Below are 17,611 nucleotides of genomic sequence, written 5' to 3'. Positions count from 1 at the left end.
CAAGACACACACAAAATATATTTCTCAAATGTCTTTTCCACTGTCTTCTAGTAGCTTACTACAGCTAGTGTGCATAATTGCCGGAAAACATTGCCATGATATAACAGAAAAGCACTGCAGAAATCAGTGCTCAGCAGCAACAAAGGGTAGCCTTTGCTCTGTAAAACAGCCCAAACAAAATGTTTCATCAACACTTCCTGCTGCCAGAGCATTAAGATTTCAGCAGCACAGAAACCTGTGTAACAAAAAAACAAGATAGGTGAGTACATGATGTTAACAGTAAACTGAACCTTTCCTAGAAAGTGGAATAAATCCCACCGGGAAACAAGAATACCTATTCCTTTAAACCTAAACAGGAAATTTCCAGAAATTTTGAAATTATTAGGGGCTGAGAAAATACACAGGTTCCCAATCATGCATATGTTCAACATTCCTCCTTTCTCTAAGGTAAGATCCCATGTCTGAAGTTCTGACAAAAACTGAAGTGTCTACAGTACTGACTTGCTACTGAAATTGAATTAATTTATTTCTTTCAAGGTGAAGATTGTAATGTACCTAATCTGCTTAATACTAAGCTTTCAGTAATAATGAAACTGTAGTGAAGATTTAGGCACTTCAGAGCTGTATCAATGGGATGAGGCAGAGAAGATGGTGAGCAGAAGAATAAAATGCCAAAAAAGAAAAGTAACAAAACTATTAAATTATAAATAAACAGGAATGTCTTTGAAATAATATACAAAGAAAGACCCACTGTTTTAATGAAGACACAGAAAAGAAAAAGCCTCTTTAAATAAACTTGATACCCATCCATATATTATGCATGTCATCACACTGTTGAATATCACACATATGTGGTATATAATAAGTAATTATTATGCAGTTCAGGTTTTTGAATACTGCATTTTCACCCTACATAAAGAGTAATTATTATACATTGGATAGCTATTTCTACAAAATCTGAAATATTTATCAAAATATTTCATTTATCAAAATATTTGCTTGGTCTGTGTAGATTACTTGCCAATTGTGAAATGGAAAATGTCATCTAAAATTTGGGTTGAAAAAAACAACTTTTAAGAACTAATATACAAAGTGGAGAATCTTGCATTGCTCTAAAGGTATTTCAAGGGTCATCAGTGTTTGGCACCAAGACATACTTCATATAAAGCCTTATTTCCTGAATTTAAAAGAATCCTGTCTTGTACACCTGCGAACTATCATAAAAGAATAAAGAAAGTAAATTTTCATATGCTGCCAGACTGTACACACAAATATTTTTGATAGAATGCATGAGGCCTGGCCATGTATTAACTGGCAGAGCCATGGTTTGGATCTTGATTCCTTTTCATTCAGTTCAGACAACTATGGAAGTTTCATTTAAGTATTGTGACAAAAAAAGTGTATATATTTTATGTATAGGAATCCTTTCACCTTTTTAATCCAATAATTTTCTGGTCCAATATTTACCCAATAATTTTATCCAATAATTTTTTGTCAGTTGACAACTTTATGCTTTTCACAATTCCACTATATTAACTAGGAATCAGATATAACTTCTTAAGTGTATGTGCTTAAGTGTATGTTAGCTTTTTAAGTGTATGTGTGAGAAATTAGAATAAAGTTCTAAATTTAATAATTAGACAAAACTGATAATTCAAAAGAACAGAAAAAAGAGTGATTATTTCTTACCTAAACTTCAGCAAGGCTTTCAAGGTAGTGCTCCACAGAAATCTCAGAGCCATGTCCTGAAAATACAATCTGGATGGATGGACTCCAGAGCATAAGAAAGGCTTGTTGGATGGGTAGCCTGTGACTCAATACTGGAGCATATACTTTTTAATTCCTTCACCAGTGATCTTGCCAAAGGGATGAAAGAGATGGGGCTGTTCAGCCTGGAAAAGAGAAAGCTCTGGGGAGACCTTATTTCAGCCTGCCAGTACTTCAAGGGGACTTATAAAAATAGGGTAGAGTGACTTTTACACAGGAGATGGGACAAAGGAGAATGGTGTTAAAGAGAAGAGATTTAGAATAAATGTTAGGAAGGACTTCCCTCTGTGAGAGAGCTGAGACCATGGAACATATTGCCTAGGGCGGGTGGCAGATGCCAGATCCCTGAAAACATTCAAATTCAGGTTGCTCGGGCTCTGAGCAACCTGATCTAGTTGAAGATGTCTCTACTCAGTGCAGGGGGTTGGACTAAATGACTTATCTGTTAATTCAACTTTTGTTCCAACTTCAGTCCATATAGATAAAGGGGATTTTTTTTTAATAGTTCCTGACATAAGTTTTCTTCCATCACACATTATTCTTAAAAAGAAAGAAATTATTTAGAAACTAAGCTATATTTGTTTTGGAAAATCAGAATGATGAAACTGACATAAAATAACCAGTTAAATGTTACAGAGAATATTAAAAATCACATGATTATGAACATGTACAAAACAAATATGAAAACCTTTAGACCAGCTGTTAACTAGCATTTCAAAGCCAAAAGAAGTGAGTTCATAGAATAATGCACCAGATGGAAGAAATATGTATACCCAGGGAATAACTGTTTCTTCATCTGCAATTCTAGCTTACTTTCAGACACATACTTATCACCACTGAAGAAAACTTCTTCACTCTGTGTAACACCTTGAAATAAAGTAGGATTCTTTATGTCCTTGTCATTTTCTGCATATTTTTTTCCTTCAGTGTACAGAGGAAAGTAGTAGGTAAAAAAATAGAAACAAACTTGAAGTATCTAAAAAAAAAATCCTATATGCTTTCTTATTTAGCTTATGTCTGCACATGATCAAATATTATATGTATTATTTAATTATGAATTCATATAGGTGTCTTTATAAATGAAACTAACAGTTTTTGAATATAGCTTCTGTTTAACATTGATAATTTCCTACCTTTGGATTATTTTGTATGGGCAAAACTATTCAGAAATTACTTTAATTAGCAACTATAAAGGATATGTCAGCAAACTTCTCCAGTACATGCCTAAATACAAGATACATATTGTCATGGTTTGACACTGGCACAATGCCAGTGCCCCCATGAAAATGTGATCCCTCCCTTGAATGCTGTGAAGTGGAATCTAGAACAGAGCAAAGCAGGCCCAAGCTTAATAACAGGAAAAAAAACTTTATTAAACTACTACTACAAAAGAAAATAGAAAACTAAAGAAGGGGAGAAAAAAAAACCACACAAAGATCAAATGAAAACCTTGCAAAACATTCCTCCCCCCACCACCCAACTCCAACAAACCACAGTGAGACCCAATCTGGACCCCAATCAGATTTCCACCCTCCAAACAATCGATACTCAGTCCATTGAGGGAACAGAGTCTTTCCTGTGCCACAGACCCCCCAAGAAACACAGCTGGAACATTCTGTGTTTCCATGTCACACATGGCACCGCCCGGAGAAAAGTTTGCCATGGTGACCCTTCTCCTTTCCATGCACAGTGCTCTCACGACCAATTCATGGATGGACAGACTGCTTTTAGGATTTTTCCTTTCAAGGATGCCCTGCCAAGAGGGGAGAAAACAACAGTTCAGTTTTTCATTGTTTGGGACCACAGTCCCCCCCCATTTTCCCCTGGGGCCGAGGGCTCAAGAACAGAGATCTTCTTCTCTTCTCTTTCCTTTCCAGGACAAGGGGGAGCCACCACAAATCCCCTAACCTTTTCTCTGTTCACTTCAATTTTGTCTTTTTCCCAGCTGAAGCAGGTCTCTTGACTCACTGGCATCCTCCCAAAACACAGTCCCTCTTGGAGGAGAAGATTGGTTCAGGTTGTGGCTAACACGGAAAAGTCCAGCCAAAAACCACTCCTTGTCCCGCTCCCATCTAGAATTCCTCCTTCTAACATCCCAGGGTCCAAGGTGTCCCTCTTCCTCTCTTTCAAACCGAGGAGGGGAAGGGAAAATTCACAAGCTTTCATTTCTCAAGAAAGGGTTAAAAAGTCCGAACTCCCAGGGATGGCTCGATGCCCGGACATCCAGCAACTCCCACGCAACTGGGCACCTTGCAGCTCCCCCGCTCCCCCCCCCACCACCCCCGCTGACTGCCTCTGTCTCTTTTCTCTCTCCCTCTCGAGAGAGAAATTCTGGGGGGGGGGGGAATGAAGACATTCCAGATTTCTTCCATCCTTCCATCTGCAGGGGCCAGCCCAGTTCCAGTCCCTCCACCCTTCGGAGTTACCTCCATCAGGCCATGGGGGCTTCCCCTCCCCCACCCAGCTCGTGGCTGGGCAGGGGAGGTCTGCACTGCAGCTGACCGGAACCAAAGAGAGCGAGTTCCCCTGGGAATTCTGCTTTCAACCCCTCTGTGTTCTCAGAGGCGTGTTCACCTTCAATTGGTCAATATCTAAATTGACCTCTTCCTTCCAGAAAAAAATTCTCTTTCCGTGTCAAACCACGACACATATGCTGAAAATGGTGCTGTAAAACAACATATTTAACTGAAACCTGATAGAAAAAGTTGTACCAATATGAAATATGCTAATAGATTGACGGGAAATAAAGATGCTTCAGATTAGTTCATTAACACACAATGGAAGGATATTTTTGTTTTCATTTTCTCCAAATACTTAGGAGATGGAGAAAGAGCATTTGGTTTGTGAGCTAAGGTTTTGGTAGTGGAGGGGCCACAGGGGCAGCTTCTGTGCGAAGCTGCTGGAATCTTCCCCCAAGTCTGATAGAGCCAACACCAGCTGGCTCCAAGACTGGCCAAGGTTGAACCTAGCAGAGACTGAAGCAGTGCCTCTGGAATAACAGCTTTAAGAAGGGAACAGAAGTTATTGCTCAGGAGCAATCACAACCAGAGAAGAGAGAATTGAGAATATGTCAGAGGAAAACTCTGCAGACACCAAGGTGAGTGCAGAAGGAGTGAGTGCCCCTGTAGCCCATGGAGGCCCAAGGGGGAGATGCTGGTATCCACTTGCAGCTTATGGAGCACCCTACACTAGGGCAGGGGAAGAGTGTGAGGAGTCCTCCTCATGAGGAGGAAGGAGACAAAGAGACAGCATGTTATGAACTGAACAGAACCCCCATTCCCTGTCCCCTGAAACACTGAAGAGAAGAATGTCAAGAAGGAGGAATACAGTCAGGCCCAGGAAGAAGAGAAGGATGGGGGAAAGGTGTATTAAGATTTGGGTTTATTTCTCATTATCCTTCTCTGATTTGAATGGTAATAAATGCAGCAATTTCTCCCAAGCAGAGTCTGTTTTGCCCATGATGGTAAAAAGTGAGTAATCTCTCCCTACCCTTATTTTGGTACCCAAGCCTTTCATTATACTCTTCCCTGTCCAGCTGTGAAAAGGAATGTTAGAATGTCTTTGATGGGCTCTTGGAATCTAGCCATGGTCAATACTACCATATACATAGAAATTAATTTTCTACATGAAAGCTATACATGGTCCTCAGATGCTGCAAATCCATCTAGGTTGTGATTTACAAAACCTTAGGATACTGGTTATTTTTTGTGTACTAGGTGCTTTAGACCAAAACTTTTTCACAATAATTTTAGCAAATGTGGGCATATACTCAGAAATATTACTCCTGTGCATATCTGATTTTACCCTAAATCTCAAGAGCCAATCAAACTATTCATTATTTGGCTTCATTAACTGTGGGGCAAAAAATGCTTTCAGAGATATAACTTCATGATAAAAACTATAGAAAACAGATTGTGATGTAGACATCAAACACTAATGTATTTTCTATCGGTATTTCCTTCAACCAAACATGAATTCCTTTGTTGCTGGTATACATTTTAATGCCACAGTAAGGTGAAGTTAGTACACAATGTATAGAGATTTAAAAAAGATGTGGTGCTATGTTTTGTGCTATGACTGTAATGATTTTGCATAACCTCTGCATCAAGTTGTGGAAGAGACAGAAAATTAATAAAACCTGTCGACTGCACAGAGGATAAAGTCATTGCTGTGAATTTTCAGCTGTGCTGTACTAGGTTATTTACTGCACGCTACAAAAACAGAGGATGTTTAGCTCAGATGCAGGCAGAAAATAAAGGCCTTCTGAGTCCAGATGTCTTAACTGTGATGAAAAGATAAAAGCTGAATTTTGAAGTGTTAATATTTTATTTCTAAAATATTTTAATTATTATTTTTCACCCCCTAAGGCACTTCCCTTTCCTGTTTCCTTTACAGCAACCAGATGGTTGAAACTTGTGGAACAAGAACTATTTGCACATTTCAATCCTCAGTCTTCACAATATTCTGTAGAAAGCACAACACTGTTACTTAAGAAGATAATAGTGCTGCAAATACAAAAATACACTTGTGGAAAGGGAGGTAGCTAGGAACCTGACAGTTAAATTAATTTCTCCACTCCTTGCAGACTAAAGCTTAAGGAATAATGAAGGAAGGCTTGCTTTCTTGAACAACCTGTAAGAGACTTCAACAGGAGCTAGTACAGCAACAATATGAATGTATAAGAGTTTTCTAAATTACTCTAAAATCTACAGAAACACTGTCAGAAGTGCCAAAGTCACATACAACTATGCCATATTTTAGCTGAGGTGTTAGGACATGGGTTGGACTTGATGATTTTTAGGTCTCTTCCAACCTAATTATTCTGTGAATTCTGTGAATTAACATAATCAGATCAGTGTGAGACCCACTCTGTAGTCACAGCTGCAGTGCATAGGGAGATAAAATGTATTTATACAATCTTTAAAAAACATAAAGGCAGGCAGCAGCTTAAATTGAATCATGGTTCATTCCTAGATTCAGAATTATCTGTGATTTGGAAATAAGCAACACTGTTAGGAATAGTCACAGCTGTATTTGTACCTGCCATGAATGAGTGTTTTGGTCTGCTCAAAGAACTGGCAGCAAAGGTACTGGCAAAAGTGGGTTTACAATAAAAGTGAAAGCATGAAAAATTTGTTGGCAAGGTGCAAGCTGTTACTTACTAGATTATTAAATCACACAGGGAAAAATCAGACTAAAATCTGAAATCAATAAATCTAAAACCAAATTATTTGCATAGAGGTTGGGATGGAAAGGGTTAAGGATAAACAAGAGTAAGGAGACCTACCCATTGAGTCACAAGGTTCAGGGTGGAAGCTTTTGCCAAACTTTGCCCTGAACTTGACCAACAATTTAGACCAAAAAATTTAAGCAGCACCTATACTTAACATCACTAAAGTGATAGCTGAATTGACACAATTTAACCAAAGATTCTATAGAATTGTCTATAGCACTACAGTACCTCACTTACAGTCCTAACTTGCTTACAAATCTGATATATTTAAGAATCTAAGTGAGTAACATTCATAGTACATTTGCTATGTCATATTCACATTCACACACCTACAGAATAAAGGAGTATGTACAAGGCTCCATAGTCAGCATTCAACAGCAAACCTTCAAGTATATCAAACTTGGGAGTTTCCTATCTCTGAGAGGCATCCCACTCAGAGGGAGTTTGCTGGTCACAGCCTGCTGCAGTCCAGCAGAGCTCAAAAGGTCCAACTTAGGACCACTGTTGATAGGGCCACAAGAGCCTTGTCTTTAGACAGAGTAATTTTCCATCCTGGCCTCAATCTAGGTCAGTAACTTTCTTTGAAAGTTCTATAACAAAAATCTTTTTCCACTTGGGTTGTTATTCAGGCAAGAAAAATAGGTTTCCAAGGCTGTTTGTTAAAAAGCAGGATCTCATTAGACAGCAGAAGTTCCTGGCAGCAGACAGTGTTTCTGCTGAGCTCAAGAGGAGCTTAGGCCAGGTGCTGTTTGTCAAGACTGAGGCCTAATGAGCATTTCTGAGATAATAGCTCAAGGAAAGAAGGAAATGCACCACCACAGTATCTTACTTCAGTCAAGAGGTGAAGTCCAACTTCCTTGCTACTCACCAGACAAAGAAAAAGTCTTTAGAGGACCCTAAAATTTATCTTGGTCTAACAATATTGAAAACAACCTGCAACTATTTGTACACTATTTTTGCAACAAATATACAAAGTTAGCCTTTGGAAGGGAGGTGGAGAAGAAAAATAATGTAGCTGTGACCACATAATGATTTGGATATTTGTCCTTATAAGAACAGTCCTCTATTTTAAATCAACTTCACAGTCACTCAGATATAGGTCAAATATATCCTCAGCTATACATGTTTAATGCAAGGGTTCAGGCACTGCAAAGAATAGTTGCGTCTACACTATCTTTTCCCATGAAAACAAGTGCTTACCCACAGCAATGTGCATGACTGACATCCATCCCTAACCACATATTCCATTACATGATGCTTATTTTAATATCACTCAACAAATGTAGGACAAATCATTGAGGCTGTTTCCAGACCATCTTGATGTTATGTTTTAAAGTGCAGTATGAGTTGAAATCTGCCAGACAGGGGCATTAGGCCTGCTATGAAATGGGGGGATAGTCTAAACCTCACTGTATTGCTTGATTTCCAGTCCCAGGATGCAGAATAGGTCAGTCTAAATCAAGCCTGCACTACCCGCTGCTACTAAGTCCTTTGTGAGCTCTCTGCACTGGGAAAGATAACAAGAAGGGGACAGTGGACATATGTAGAAATACAAATTATTCCATACACATGCATGGTGTTTTTCCTGTTCATTCACTCAGGATTTAGCAGTGTCCCTATGAAAACTTTCTGACCTCCTATGTGACACCTACTACCTCCACTCCACCTAAATTCCTTTGATGAAGCAATGGCCAGAAGTAGCACTACAGATTTTCATTACAAGGAACTGTGTTAATGAAAATCTAATCATTAAGGAATACAAAAACTTCAAGAGTGCTGTGATATTTTCTTTAGACACATCAGAGAATATGGGCCAAAGAGGCTGGTGTAACACTGTGTCCCACTGAAATATCAACTTCTTTCTGGCAAGGTAAAAAAAAATAAAGAAAACCAGAATAAAACATATTATTCTTCACCCTCAAATTATCCACATTTCACCTATTCCAAACAAAAAGAAAAAAAAAAAAAAAAAGACTAAACAACAAAGATCCATATAGTTTCATGGGTCACAAATTCAGGCTGGAGGAACTCAAGAGGTCCCTAGTCCAACTGCCCAGAGATAGCAAGGTCTGAGGTCTCTGAGGTCAGACTGATTGCTTAGGGTTTGATCCAGTCTGGTCTCAAAAAGATGGAATCTGAACAGTCTATCCCACTCTTTGACTGTACTTAGGGGGAAAATGTGTTCATAGACAACAAAAATCTCTAGTATCAACTTGTGTCCATTATAGTTTTTTTCCTGCCATGCAAAAAGAGTGTGCAAGTTGCTGTTTGCATGCCTTCAAAGAGCCTGGCATCTGATATATTTTGCATGCAGTTCATGTGAAAAAACAGTCACTGTATAAAATAAAGTGAAGTTTTTGAAATACAAGCCGAAACTTTGACATTTTCAGCTTGTGCAAAGAGAGTTAAGAAGTATCTCACCTTGCCTATCCATTAAGTTATAGGAGACACTCCCTGGCTTTTGCAGTGTCCCTTACCCAGCAAGAATACATGAAAAGCATCAGCCAAAGCCCCCCAGGAAAGACAAACAGAGAAGTACCGAATTTCTGAAGACAAATTTGCCTGACTTAAATATTCAACTTTTCTGAAATTAGAGCATATACAAGAACTTGAGCTTGGAGTCAGAACTGCTGTAGAGGAACCTTTGAAGCTTTTTGATAACTCACACACTCTCCAGAGTATTCTTTCTGGTTTAAACACTGAATTCCCTTCCAAGAGAAATAAAACCCAGCAACAATCCTACATGCACTTGGTGCAGACATTTGCTAGAACTACTTCACATACATCCTTTTCTCAGTGTAGCCCTTTAGGCTCTTCATGAATGTTAATTTACAGAGTACCCAAGGGGCATAGATTTTGTTGTTGTTGTTGTTGTTATGAAAAGGATGACAGACAGGACACCTATTCCAAATTTCACAAATAAAATCTTCAGCAGAGCAAGAAACTAAACATACATGCCTTACTTGCTTAGGCAAATGTAGTTCAACAGTTTCTTTTCTCTCCAGACCGCTCTACTACTCAGTTGGCATGATCTTTTGGAGATCTTAGATCAAATGTTGACAAAGAGACAGGATGAGGAAGGAGTGCTCATCTGGGAAACCAGAGGTCATACTCACTGGCAAATGATTGGTTACAATGCAATATGGACTCCAAGTACCTCCCAAAAGAAATGTCAGACAAAAAACCAAATATTCATCTGATCATCCCTGAATATGCAAGCCAGTTGCTCAGGTGGAGTTTATTGTAGTTTGTTTGGGGTTTCTGCAAGTTTTTTGCACTTGAACAAATGGTTTGAACTTGGAAGAATAGATATCAGCATTTTAAAAATTCAATAAAAATCATCATAATAAAAAATATCTCATTCTATGCTAAGTCTTTCTGCTGATATCAACAAATCAATATGGACATGTTATTACAGAGGTTTGCTTTTCTAATTAAAAAAAAATCTGTGTATGGAATTCAACTTCTATTATTGCTTAACTTTCAGAGAAAAAAAGTTATAACCAGCAATTAAAAAAAAAAAAAGGATGTTTGATCAAATAGTGATAGCTAAGTTAATTTACTATGTACATAGCTTTTGTTTACAAAATTTTTCCACATATTCACATGAAAGTGAGATAACATCATGTGTGCCAATCTTTCATCTTCACAAAGGGATTTTTATTCCAAGGACTCTTCTTAGAGTTATACAGTTGATATTTTCCTGCTTTGCAGCTGAATTAGAGAGGGAAGATGTGTATCTTGATGTAACTTGCTTCCCTCCTCAGTGGACAGGAAAGAGAACACATAATGAGAAGTTGTGAATCAAGATAAATATAGGAAAGGATCCCTCATCAGTTACAGTCATGGGCAGAACATAGCTTAGTTTAGTTTATTGCCAATCAAATTAGAATAAGACAATGTCAGAATCTGTGGTATTTAAATGATCCTGAGATTGTAGAAAGTCTCTGTCTTTCAGCCCCATGGACAAAGAAGTCATAATTCATCTGTGCTGGTTTTCAAGGTTGTTTATTCTTGCATATCTCTAACATGTTTTGCTGCCCTGCCACAGGTCTGTCCTGCAGGGCAGCGTGTGGGGCTCTGCCCTCAGTGGGATGTTACAAACATTATATACCACAAACTACCTGTGCTATATTTACAATAATGTGCCAATATCTATCATCTATGTTGAACAGTGTGTCCCCAGCCTAAACCAATCAAAAAATGTCAACACTACAGTGAAATATGGAGGGCATGAAGAAGGAGAAAAAGGACAAGACACACCGAATTTCCTCCATCTTGCCTCCTTTGAACCACTTATCTAGAATCCTAAAATTTTACTTTTGCACCCATGTCACACTAATTATTACTTATATCAAACACTCAGATCTTGTAATTCATCCTGTAAGATTGAAAACTCTTTTCCATGGACAGAGATCAGAGACATTGTCTCTCAGATCTCTGTACAGGGGTGTTCCTGACCCCCTTCCAGGGTCCCAGATTTTCCAGGGCAGCCAGAGGGATGTCCTGGATTCCCACAGGACAATAAGAAATAAAACAAACAAACAAAAACAAAACAAAAAAACCCCCCATTCTTACCATTCCTCTTTCTTCCCATGGTTAACTTGATTGCTGATTTTTCTACCTTGTTTTCTCCCAGTGGCACAGTAGGACAGGTAGTGGGGGCTGTGGTCAGTTCAGCATATGCTCTCTTACCACTCCTTCATTCTCAAGGAAGGGACTCCTCACTCTCTTCCCCTGCTCCATTGTGTAGATCCTCACCCAAATGTGAGTCCTTCCCATGGGCTGCTGAATGGGTCCCTTCCATGGAGTGCACTCCTTCAGGAACAGGCTGCTCCACAGCAGGTCCCCTGCAGGGTTAAAGTCCTACCAGAAAACCAGCTTCAGCATGGGCTTCCCAACAAGCTCACAAACCAATTTAGGCATCCAGCTGCTCTGGTTTGGGGTCCTCCATGGGCTTCAGGTGGATCTATGCTACACCATGCAACCTCCATGGCTGCAGGGAGACAGTCTTGGTCTTCACCACAGCTTCAGTGCCTGAAGCACTTCCTCCACCTTCTTCTTCACTAACATTGGTGTCTGCAGAGCTGCTTCTGTCATATATTCTCATTCTTCTCTACTGTTATTATTCCAACAGTAGATTGGGTTTTTTTCCTACTACTGTCTCTGATGGACTCAGCCTTGGCTAGGGCTTCCACTGCTGTTATTCTCGGCTAATAGCTGAGGTTCAAAAAAATTCCACAGTACTTCAGCACAGAAATGCAATATTTTAGGTATAGGAAAGTGTTTTAAGGTTTCTACATTCTCCTAAAGTCCTGTGTTGCTTCATTCTAGAGAATATCATCAGTGTAATTCCAGAAAGCAGTGTGCAAAACTGCAGAACACCAGCAGCAACTTTCAAGTACATTTCAGACATGACTCAAATTGCTCTATAAGAATCTGTTAAAATAAAATAAAAACTCCAACATATACAACAACTTTCTCAAAGAACTTAACCTCCAGTAAAATAACTTCTTGAACAAAAATCTCCATTAAGCCTCTCTGCTTTTAGTATCCATTAGCAGAGAAAAGGATGTTAAAAAATATTCACATAATGGCAAATCTGAAAGTTTTTACTTGGGTGTTTTAAGCAGTGTACTACTGGCTTTCAGTCTTATAGTTCATTTTTCTCCCTTCCCTAATAGCTTTGCTATGCAGAGGAACATATTTTCAATGAGGGGAGGAAGGGTTGCTCTAAATATATATACACATACATTTACATGCCTTGTTATACACAGATAATTTATATCGGAACAGCCATCTCTGCCCACTCCTTGGACAATCTAGCATAATGGTGAGTTACAGTTATTCATAAATGTATTTTGCAGCTACAGAGACAGTTTCTTGTGCCTCTACTCTCATTTTATGTCTCTTTACCAACAGAATATTTTAAACAATCATATAAGCAAAAAATTAAGTTGCATTATTACGAGACAATGTAATTTCAGAGTTTATTAAAAGAACATTTCTGAAGATTCACATCCCTGTAGGCAACAGCTGGTGATCGAAAAGGAGCAGCTGGTGATTCTCAACAGCTGGTGACAACAACCATTGATGAGAGACACTACATTTTTTTGATAAAAAAGAAAAACACATACTGCTTCTGAGCACTGAGACAACTACACTGGCAAAAGGAGTCAAAAGTGTTTGCTTGCCTTGTAGATTCGGGGCATGTCTACCACTGGGAACAGAGTAAGAACTGACAAAAAACCCAACAAAACACCCTAACAAAACAAAACAACAAAACAAACAAAGGAACTAATTTGAGTCCAAAATCTACACTAGTTTGGGTATAATGACAGAACGGTTGTGTTAACATAGCATTTTGACAGGTGGACTTCAGTAACTAATAGATTCAGTAATGAATTTTGTGATAGGAAGATTTGAAATTGCCATGCCCTGCACTATTACACAAAAATACTTCCTTAGAAAGGGTTTTCATACATCTGCTAAGTCCTGATATATTTGCAGGATAAGATTCCCTTATCAAAGGTGGCAAAGCCCTGCAATTTCTTTTGAAGGCCCTCAGACTACATGTTGCCATTTCCTCACCCTCTATATGGAAGATCAGTAATGAGTAGTAGCCTGTGGGCCACACCAGGCTTGGAAGTTTCCTTGTGACATCCTTAACCCATGGAGGCAGCAGATCTTCCTACTGGTTGGGCCCATTTAGCCAACTTCTTGCTTCACAAATGGTATCCTCTCCCTTGCTGGGGGATGAATAGAGGATCCTCTTAGTCTTGAATTGTTTCTGGTAGCTGCTCTTTCTTTAGGGAGGCCCAAGCATGGTCCCACCAGTCTATCTCTTTCTCTGATTTGCTGATGCTTCTCAGCCTTTCTAGTTCATTTCATATCTCCACTAGACTGAGCAGCTTGTCCACCTAATCACATCTGATGCAACTTCCACTGCTACAACCCACTGAGAGGCATGGGCATTCCCTGTAGCCTAAAGCCAGAATGGCTACATAGAGTTCTGAATGTTTTTCATGGTTTTTTGTGAGCTTTGTCTGGGTTGCTGCATTTTTTCTATGACCTTAGACAATACCTCAGAGTGGACACCATATTTGAGCTCTCTTGGGGAATGTAAGGACGAGGAACTGAGCTGGCCACTTTTGCTGCAGTAGTTTACCCTGCCTGTGCAAATGGACTACCACTTGCACTCCCTGGAGCCATTCATTCAAATCTCCCTCAGATGCTCCTGGCAACACCCCTTCTTTGCCCGACTAGCTGATGGGGTGTGCCAGGTCCTGAAGGGGCCTTGGGCTGCTATTGCAGTTGACATTCAAATAAAATTAACCCAAATTCCTATCACCACAATGATCATGGGAGAAAAAGCATGCCTCCTCAAATTTTCAATCCCCTTTGTAGCACATTTTTAATCCACAGAAAGCAATTTAGTCTATAATTCACATCCTAAAACACCCATCTTGTTAGTATTGGCTCACATGTTCTGCCTTTTAAGACTTAATCTGCCATTCAAATATTTTTTTTTCTACAAACAAATAAATTACATTTTAATGGTTTAAAACAAAGAGAAGAAATAAAGGTTAACTAACTGTGTAAAGAAGCAAACTATTACTAATGGCAAAATGTCATTCTTTTGGAGCACAGAGCCAAGCCAAGTTGTGTCTTGTCAAGCTGAGCCAGGCTGAGCCATGGTGGGACAGTCTGGATGTCCTGGCTCTTGCTGCATGACAGGATAAAACTCTTCAACAGAGAGCTGGGCTGCTCTGTTGTTCCTAAAAGAGATGGAAAATTCACTGTTGACCACTGAGTGCTACAGTGATGCTAGTGAGATCCCAGTCTGAAGGCAAAGGGCTGCTGAGAGATGAAACAGGACTCCCCTGGCCTGTGGGAGTGCCAACACAGGTACAAGCAGCTATGGTCTCATTGCAGCCCACATCTTCCCTTCTCCGGAAACTTCTCTACCTATGGTCTTTGCCCTCCACAGGAATATTTCAAACTCAACAGTCATAATATAACTCTTAGAGCTGGAGATGACTCCCCATCGGGAACAAATACTCTGAATATTGTTGTTTCCATTCCCTGCCCACTGCTACCATTCTGATCTCTCGTGCTCCCAGACATAAATAGATTTCAACAGTGCCCTACTTGGTTTCCTGAAGGTTCTCAGGAGCTGGGAGTGTATGTTGAGTTGCTAATCACCCTCCATAAGACTCCCTAAGTCCTACCAGTAATCCTTTCTGCTGTGCCCTGGCAACATGGTATTACAGAATCTCATCAGGAGATTTAATGGAAGGGAGACCAAAGAAAAGCTGTTCCATCAGCTAAAACAAACCAAGGGCTTCAGCTTACATGGCTTGCCCAGTGTCAGATTTCAGCACAGAAGACTCTGGACTAGGGAGCCTTCAGAGCTGAATGGTGGGAGGGGACTCAGTGTGTAAATGGCAATGCAATTTGGGAGAGAGAAGGACAGGTCAGAGTGTATTTAGAGATACTGTGTAATCTCTATGTTACATCCTGTATTTCCCTAATAATCAGGAATACACTGCAAGTGTATGGCAAATGTGCCCCCATGCTGGCCAGAGGTGATCCACATTCACACACACACACCCCAGTGGGTTTGATGCAGGATCCCAGGGGAAGCTCAGTCTCTCTGCAGCACAGATGAGGCTGCACATCAGCAAGATATGAGAGCACCACAATGAATTCCAGATGGGAGTTGATGAAGCAAAGAAACTCAGAAAGGCTGCAGATGGTTACAGACATAAAGCAGAGGCCTCTCAAGGAGCTGAGGGAGGCTCAGGCAAGGCACCACAAGGAATGGGACACTAAGGAGATCTGCAAGCTTACTGTGAGCCAGTGGAAAGTTTGAAAGCCATTCATACCTGGATCTTAGAACTAATGAGCCTCTGCAGGTGGTGGTATTCATGTGTGAACAGCCCAGTAGCACAATGCATACAACAGAGCCTGGAGTGATGGCAGCAGAATGTCATCATCCAGGATGCTAATACACAAACTGGCAATCAAGTGTCTCTGAGAGAGCCTTGCTGGAATAGGTAACCATGGTGTTGCTATCCAGCCTCAGCTGGTGATGCTCCAATACCCACAGCAGCCAGGAATCCACAGACCATGCCTTCCTACACCCACTCATTACTTAGCCATCCTGGAAGAGTGAAGATTAGGGTGATGCTACATGCCTGCATCCATCATGTCAGGGCTTGCTCCATGGTTCAGCAGGGTTTGAACTCTCCCCTGGTTCAATTGTAAATCACTTATTTCAGAGATATTTTCAGATTTATTTCAGGACAGGACACAATCTTAATATTCATTCCCCTCTAAACCATGTGGGGATAACTCATCAAACCAAATACAGACAATAAAAGTGAACTACTCAAAACTCACTTAGGTGGAAAGGACAACTCATGTGCTTGGAAAGGAAAACATTATTTTGCAGAAAACATCAGCCATTTGAAAATTTGTTTGCTCCAAATCAAATAAAAAGAAAGAAAAAAAAAAACAACAGTTGCATTATTTTCTCCACAATTCTACAAAAAGTTCCACTGCAAAATCTCAAAAATACTATATTTTTCTGCCATTTTATGATAGCTTCAAATTAGTGCCAACACACATTTTAATGTTTAATTATATTAAAATAATTAATATATTTAATAGTTACCATTGTGCAGACCACACAGATTAAATATTAATATTGCCTTTATAAAATTAGAAAAGATGCATCAGTAAATATATTTTTTCTGGGTGTTTCTATACACACATAATGTACATGCAGATATATATACATGTATATATGCATACATAAACATATCTCTATATGTATTCACAAAACTCCATTAAAATAAGTTAATTTTAGAAACATGCCATTTTCTGATGAAAAGCTGCTTCAATGATTTTTTTTTTTTTAAGAAAACAATCTGCTTTCATTATTTTCTTATTCAGATATACATCCCTCCCACAACTGCCCCTCCAGTGTCCACTCAGCCTGCATCAATATTCATATCTCTCTCTAATCATAAGATGAGCTCCCTGAAGGCCTATAGTAGTTAGGTTCTCTTTATATGACCATTAAAATAGATAACTGGTTTTGCCATTAAGCATCTCTCAGCCTTCTGTGCAGTTATGCAGAAGTGCTTATGGTCCAGTTCCTAACAGGAAATCCACTCTGACAGAGCCCTAGAGAAGCATTTGGGGTAGTATCTTGCCAATAATGCTTAGAAGCAGAAAGTTAAGTTAACAAAGTCCTTCAGTGAAAGTTAATTTAGCTATAACCTTGAGTCAAAACCTTACTGAAGAAATACATAAGAAAAAAATCTTAGCTTAAATTAATTCAACCGGAATAGAGACGTATTCACATTTGTAGCTAGACAAATCAAAGCAGAGAGGCTTTTGGTAAAAAGAAGCACTAATTAAGACAAAAAAGAACTCCAGAATTTTTTATGAACTAGAAAACTTCCAAAACCTGTGGTGGAACAAACAAAATATTTTATATCAACAAACATCAATCAGTAAAAGCTCTTTTTTTTAACTGTACTGTTTTCATGAAGATAATCTATTATTTCTTCTTTCTTTCTTTCCCTCTGTTTCTTTCTC

At 39.3% G+C, this 17,611-nt stretch overlaps 1 long non-coding RNA gene across 1 annotated transcript; it reads right to left on the bottom strand.

Annotated features, from left to right (window-relative positions):
* Nucleotides 1-3,119: 3,119 nt before the first annotated feature.
* LOC146768261 (uncharacterized) lies at nt 3,120-16,782 on the bottom strand. The gene is made up of 2 exons (XR_014952520.1): nt 3,676-16,782; nt 3,120-3,520 (listed from the first exon to the last, which is right to left on the bottom strand). It is a non-coding gene; the product is annotated as an uncharacterized LOC146768261 (long non-coding RNA).
* Nucleotides 16,783-17,611: the final 829 nt, after the last annotated feature.

This window comes from Lonchura striata, chromosome 2, assembly GCF_050655825.1.
Source record: "Lonchura striata isolate lonStrDom1 chromosome 2, ASM5065582v1, whole genome shotgun sequence".
Classification (NCBI taxonomy): domain Eukaryota; kingdom Metazoa; phylum Chordata; class Aves; order Passeriformes; family Estrildidae; genus Lonchura; species Lonchura striata.
Note: the sequence above shows the minus strand (reverse complement) of the source record. Positions and strands in the feature narration are given on the sequence as shown.